This window comes from Giraffa tippelskirchi, chromosome 7, assembly GCF_054371585.1.
Source record: "Giraffa tippelskirchi isolate mGirTip1 chromosome 7, T2T-mGirTip1v1.2.pri, whole genome shotgun sequence".
Lineage (NCBI taxonomy): Eukaryota > Metazoa > Chordata > Mammalia > Artiodactyla > Giraffidae > Giraffa > Giraffa tippelskirchi.
The window spans coordinates 69,615,095-69,621,993 of record NC_137281.1 but is presented as its reverse complement, the minus strand read 5'-3'; the positions used below and the strand labels follow the sequence as shown (position 1 = coordinate 69,621,993).

At 40.7% G+C, this 6,899-nt stretch overlaps 1 long non-coding RNA gene across 1 annotated transcript; it reads right to left on the bottom strand.

The window, feature by feature from the left end:
* Positions 1–1,127: 1,127 nt before the first annotated feature.
* On the bottom strand, positions 1,128–4,398 carry LOC145512138 (uncharacterized). The gene is made up of 3 exons (XR_014058324.1): positions 3,205–4,398; positions 2,117–2,188; positions 1,128–2,030 (listed from the first exon to the last, which is right to left on the bottom strand). It is a non-coding gene; the product is annotated as an uncharacterized LOC145512138 (long non-coding RNA).
* Between the last annotated feature and the right edge of the window lie 2,501 nt (positions 4,399–6,899).

Below are 6,899 nucleotides of genomic sequence, written 5' to 3'. Positions count from 1 at the left end.
TGCCAGTGAATTAGGAGGCTTCCATATGCTCAGAGGCCATTATATGAACCAAAAATAAAATTTCTAATTATTCCCATCCATAAAATGTCCAGCAGAATGCAATGCTAGCTAATTTTAAGAATGTAGACTAATGTAACAGATGTCATGAGTGGGCTACCACCCAGAGGGACAAAATCCTTCAGTGAAGGAAGCATTCTTTGTGGCATTATCGTGTTACTTATGAGTTCTCATCATTGTCTTAGCAACAACAATATATTATTAGGATAACCTCTCTGTCCCAGACTCTAAATCAGGTGTTTTCTGTGAAATATTATTTAATCCTTACAACAACCTGATGAGGTATACATTATCTGCATTCTATAAGGGCAAAACCTGAAAACATTGGGAAACTTGCCCCAAGTCACACAGATAAGTAAAGGCGGAGGTTAATACTTTGTCTTTGGACAACAGAATCTCTATAGGAAATAATGATAAGACACAACTGGTGACTTGTGTATATTGGAAATCACGAAAGTACGAAAAGAACTCACCCAATGACAAAGATTTTCAACATGATTTTCACTTCTGGTCAACTCTTGATCATCTCAGGATACAGAAAACAGAAATTACCTAAACCATGAAAATCATGGGAAATCTCCAGATTTGCTTCACCAGTTCCTTTTCTTATTTAGTATAAAAAAGTGTTTAGGTTAGTGATATAAAGATCTAACATTAATAGGGAAAAATAATCAAACAGAACTAGAGTAAACTATGCATGTAAGAAAATGACTTCAGAAATTTTTCATTCTTCCTCTAAGTTCAAACCAGAAATCAAACATTTCTTCAAGATATTATAGCACTGACTAGTTTTCTTAATCATTTTATTGTCAAAACTACTTTCTTTAGAGTATCTTTGACACAAACTTTACTTTCCCTTCTTGGAGTTTTTGGTTTTCTAATTTTTTTTTTCTGTTGGCCTTTACATAGAAACCTAGGCTTAATATAAATTCTTTTCCTACAAAACTCATTAACTCTCTGTTATATAAACATGTTGGTATTCTTTTAGGATCCTTGCCATTTTGAAAGTTATCCCAGCAGATCTTCAACAATACAGTTTGTAGACACTTGGTACCTTTCAACATCATCTCTTTTGTTGTTTTTGGAATATGTCAATTTTGGAAATGTGGTGCAGTCAACTACTTCTCTTTGATTAGCTCATATGATTACTCCTTATAGCATCAAGGTAAAGTTACTAGTGGGGTTCTTTCTAATCCACTATTTTATATTTTGAAATCTGTCCCTTTCCCAATATCAGAGGACATAAGACTCAGCTCTGAGTACCCCTCTCTAATTTGGTTCAAATCATGTTGTTTCTCAAAGATATTATTTAACCTTAGATGATGTTTAAGGTTAAAGGTTAATGTTTAAGGTTAATAAATGTTTTCAAATTCAGTCTAATAAAACTTGACCATTAGCATTCCAACTTGAAAAATCACACATAAATCCAACACCACAAACAGACATTTACAAGGAATCTCATACTATAGAAATTGAATAGTTTCATTGAACAGGTCAGGGCTTTTGAATAAAAACAGATGAAAAGATTCAAGAGATTGAATTGAAGGGTCTGTTTACAGAGGAGAAGGCAGGGTTAGAAAAAGACAAGGGAGAATGAAGCACCTGATCACTTGCAAGCACAGGAGGCTACTGCCGCCCCTGGACCCAAAGGAACAAGAAGTTGCTGGAAACCACACAGTCCCAGCGACAGGAGAGACTTACCTGACAGGAGCTAACCACCTGCAGGAGAGAGTCATCCGACAGGAAGCACGACTTCTAGCAAAGGACCAAGGACACAGGGAACCGACCCAGGGACCTAGCAGACAGAGTGTGTGCGTGCTTAGTTGTGCCCGACGCTCTGTGACCCCAGGTACTGGGCCTGCCAGGCTTCTCTATCCATGGAATTTTCCAGGCAGGATTCTGGAATGGGTTGTCATTTCTTCCTCCAGGGGATCTTCCTGACCCAGGGATCCAGCCTGCGTCTCATGCGTCTCCTGCACAGAAAGGCAGATTTGTTACCACCGTGCCACCTGGAAGAAGACAGGCATAGGGAAGTAAATTCTCAGCTCTTTCCTCTCACCTTCCTATTTCCTGCTGTTGCCTCCCACTGGCCAAACCCAACACGAAGTCAGAGGACATAAAAGCCCGCATCCTAGGCAGAAAGGAGAGTGATCTGTAGAGTCAAGAACTATCCATCATAGTGACCTTCACAGTAGCTTATGAAATTTAAGACACAACATTGAATTTTAGATATAGTTACATATGTTTATCAGTGCAAAGAAAAAGGTTGCTCTTACTTTATTGACTCAATATTATTAGCTTTAGTGGAAAGAGGTATAAATGGTGAGCACTTTAGTTCCGGTCTTGGCTACAGTGTGGCTGAGGATATTACCAAAATTAGAAAGGATCAGAGAAAAAAGAAAATAAGGAAATGGAGGGAAAAATAGCACATCTTTTGGATACTTAGGCACTTCAAGAATTCTGGGAGGAAAGGGAAATTCCCAGGCAAATCAGTGGTTAGGGCTCAGGGCTTTCATTGCCATGGGCTTGGGTTTGACCCCTGATAGGAAAATTATTAATATCCTGTAAGCCTGACAACATGATCAGGGAAAAAAAAAATTGGGGGGGGTTGCTCAGAGGTGGGTCCTGAGCACATGGCATGGCTCCTCCTCATAATTTGTTTAGCGGTCTGTACACAAGAGATTTCTAGTAGTCATGTATGGATGTGAGAGTTGGACTCAAAAGAAAGCTGAGTGCTGAAGAATTGATGCTTTTGAACTGTGTTGGAAAAGACTCTTGAGAGTCCCTTGGACTGCAAGGAGATTCAACCAGTTCACCCTAAAGGAAATCAGTCCTGAATATTCATTGGAAGGACTGATGCTGAAGTTGAAACTACACTACTTTGGCCAGCTGATGCGAAGAACTGACTCATTGGAAAAGACCCTGATGCTGGGAAAGACTGAAGGCAGGAGGAGAAGGGACGACAGAGGATGAGATGGTTGGATGGCATCAGCGATTCAATGGACTTGAGTTTGAGCAAGCTCTGGGAGTTGGTGATGGACAGGGAAGCCTGGCGTGCTGCAGTCCATGGGGTTGCAGAGTCGGACACGACCGAGCGACTGAACTGAACTGAACACAAGGGATACTACAGAGAATCTATACAGCCACCTTGCCCAAGTGGTCTCCCCATTTGACTTGAGTTTCCTCTCTCTTCATGTCTGAGGAAGAATCCAAACATCAGTATTTATACTATGTTCCTTATATGTGTCATCAATATTCCGTATACACACATTTATTGGGTTACCTTTGGCTGTGGAAAGAACATAAACCACATAACTGCAAGGTATGTGAAGGCAGTAAGGAAGCTTAGTCAAAGGAAGGCTCTGGGCAAGCTCCCTCCTCAACCAAAGCCTCTAGGCATTACTAGGGTCCCTTCTGCTTCAGGGGAGAAAGACAGGCTTTCGTCACAAATGTAACTAAAATATACAAAGGTTTCAGTGCCAAAGAGTCAAAGTCCACAACCAGTATCATTCCAGTCCCTCAGAGGCCAGAGGCACATCCGTACAGTATGTTATGATTGAAGAGCCCAAGCTTCAAGTGTTCCTTCCCATCAGGGCATTCTTTAGATTTTTCCAAAGACCTGTTTTCAATCAGACCTCTCCATTAACCTGTGGGCAACAGGTTCTTCACCTGTTAAAAAAAAAAAATCGTAAACTTTGTGATTTCTTAAATTATTTCCAACCCTAAAATCACCTTGAGAACGTGCCACTCAAACGTGCCATTTAAATCCACATTTTATTTCATGTCTGTAATATTTGCGATTGGTTTGAAAACGCCGTGCAACACCGCCATCTAGTGGAAAAAGGGTAGTAATACCAGTGACAATTAATACAAACAAAAGGAAATTTCATTAGGAGAAAGTAATTTTATAGAACGTTCCACGTAGTGTTTTTTTTAATACATTGTGGGCCCCTTAGAGATTCCTCCCCTCGCCCCAATGAGAAAGCCACATGTACCAAAATTCTACATACAATTTCAGGGAACATAATGGCCCTCTCCAGACTTCTCCAATCATGAAAGGGCCACAGTTTAATAAGAGCCTGTACTGTTTGCATTATTTCAACCATTGGGAAAATGAGAAACGATCCTGTAATCATCAGGAATCAGAAGATGCTATAACAGATCTATGTCTCCCTTAAAAAAAAAAAAAATCTAACCGTAATTCAAACCTCTTTGTTATTGGGAGGAATATTTCATTATATTAGGGCTGGTAGGAGGCAGAGTCCCATTTTCTGTGGCAGAAGAGGCCAGAACCTCCTGCTTCATATTCTTTGACAGGAAGGGTACCCACTTGGCCAGTCATTTGATCCCACCAACATTGATTCTTGAGAGAGTATGGCAAAGATACAGGGGAGACTGGAAAAATTACTGAAGAAAGAAGTGGGATCTAGAATTGTCAGTGTCCAGTAGCAGCAAAGCCAGGGGAAAAATCCTGGACTGACCTTTCTTTGGCCGGAACTCCATCTACCCACTCCCCTGACCATTTCCATATCTGGTTATTCAATCTCATCAGTTCTCTAAACTCTTTGTTTTGACGTGGGCGTGTATGAAGTTGCTTCAGTTGTGTCTGACTCTTTGCAACTCTGTGAACTGTAGCCCGCCAGGCTCCTCTGTCCATGGGATTCTCCAGGCAAGAATACTGCAGTGGGTTGCCATGCCCTCCTCCAAGGGATCTTCCCTACTCAGGGATCAAACCCTTATCTCTTGTCTCCTGCATTGGTAGGCATGTTCTTTACCACTAGTGCCACCTGGGAAGTCCCTTTGTTTTAACATCCTGTAAATCCTTTTAGAGTATAAGCAGAATGTGTTACTTACAATTAAGTTACACAGAAGTTTTTGATTGATACATGCACCAAATTCTTAGAGGTGACCCAAAAGGTAACTTTCATTCAATGCAACATATTTCATCATCTACTTACCAGCACTTCTACTTTGTACTTTTCAGTGTGTAAGTTTTTCCACATCTCTTGCAAGTTATTCCTAGGTATTTTATATTTTTAATGTTATTGGTATGTCATTTCTTTTAATTTACAATTCTTTGTTGTTAATAGAAATGCATTTTTAATACTGACCTTGTACCCTGCAACCTCATTAAACTCACTAATTAATTCTACTAGCTTTTGGTAGTGGATAGCTAATAATTTTTCCTTCCCCAGAATCCTTATTCTGGTAACATTACTTTGATATTCCTTTAGAGAGACATTTCTCTTCTATTCCTGGCCCATGTGTTTGGAGTAAATATTTGACACACTTCAGTTCAGTTCAGTCGCTCAGTCATGTCTGACTCTTTGCGACCCCATGAACCACAGCACGCCAGGCCTCCCTGTCCATCACCACCTCCTGGAGTCCACCCAAACTCATGTCCATTGAGTTGGTGACGCAATCTAACCATCTCATCCTCTGTCCTCCCCTTCTCCTCCTGCCCTCAATCTTTCCCATCATCAGGGTCTTTTCAAATGAGTCAGTGCTTCGCATCAGCTGGCCAAAGTAGTGTAGTTTCAACTTCAGCATCAGTCCTTCCAATGAATATTCAGGACTGATTTCCTTTAGGATGAACTGGTTGAATCTCCTTGCAGTCCAAGGGACTCTCAAGAGTCTTCTCCAACACAGTTCAAAAGCATCAATTCTTCAGCACTCAGCTTTCTTTTGAGTCCAGCTCTCACATCCATACATGACCACTGGAAAAACCATAGCCTTGACTAGACAGACCTTTGTTGGCAAAGTAATGTCTCTGCTTTTTAATATGCTGTCTAGGTTGGTCATAACCTTACTTCCAAGGAGTAAGCATCTTTTAATTTCATATCTGCAATGATTTTGGAGCCCAAAGGGTGGTGTCATCTGCATATCTGAGGTTACTGATATTTCTCCAGCAATCTTGATTCCAGCTTGTGCTTCCTTCAGCCCAGTATTTCTCATGATGTACTCTGCATATAAGTTAAATAAGCAGGGTGACAATATACAGCCTTGAGGTACTCCTCTTCCTATTTGGAACCAGTCTGTTGTTCCATATCCAGTTCTAACTGTTGCTTCCTGACATGCATACAGGTTTCTCAAGAGGCAGGTCAGGTGGTCTGGTATGCCCATCTCTTTCAGAATTTTCCACAGTTTATTGTGATCCACACAGTCAAAGGCTTTGGCATAGTCAATAAAGCAGAAACAGATGTTTCTCTGGAACTCTCTTGCTTTTTCAATGATCCAGCAGATGTTGGCAATTTGATCTCTGGTTCCTCTGCCTTTTTCTAAAACCAGCTTGAACATCTGGAAGTTCATGGTTCATGTATTGCTGAAGCCTGGCTTGGAGAATTTTAAGCATTACTTTACTGGCATGTGAGATGAGTGCAATTTTGTGGTAGTTTGAGCGTTCTTTGGCATTGCCTTTCTTTGGGATTGGAATGAAAACTGACCTTTTCCAGTCCTGTGGCCACTGCTGAGTTTTCCATATTTGCTGGCATATCGAGTGCAGCTCTTTCATAGCATCATCTTTCAGGATTTGAAATAGCTCAATTGGAATTCCATCACCTCCACTAGCTTTGTTCGTAGTGATGCTTTCTAAGGCCCACTTGACTTCACATTCCAGGATGTCTGGCTCTAGGTTAGTGATCACACCATCGTGATTATCTGAGTCGTGAAGATCTTTTTTGTACAGTTCTTCTGTGTATTCTTGCCACCTCTTCTTAATATCTTTTGCTTTTGTTAGGTGCCTACCATTTCTGTCCTTTATTGAGCCCATCTTTGCATGAAATGTTCCCTTGGTATCTCTAATTTTCTTGAAGAGATCTCTAGTCATTCCCATTCTATTGTTT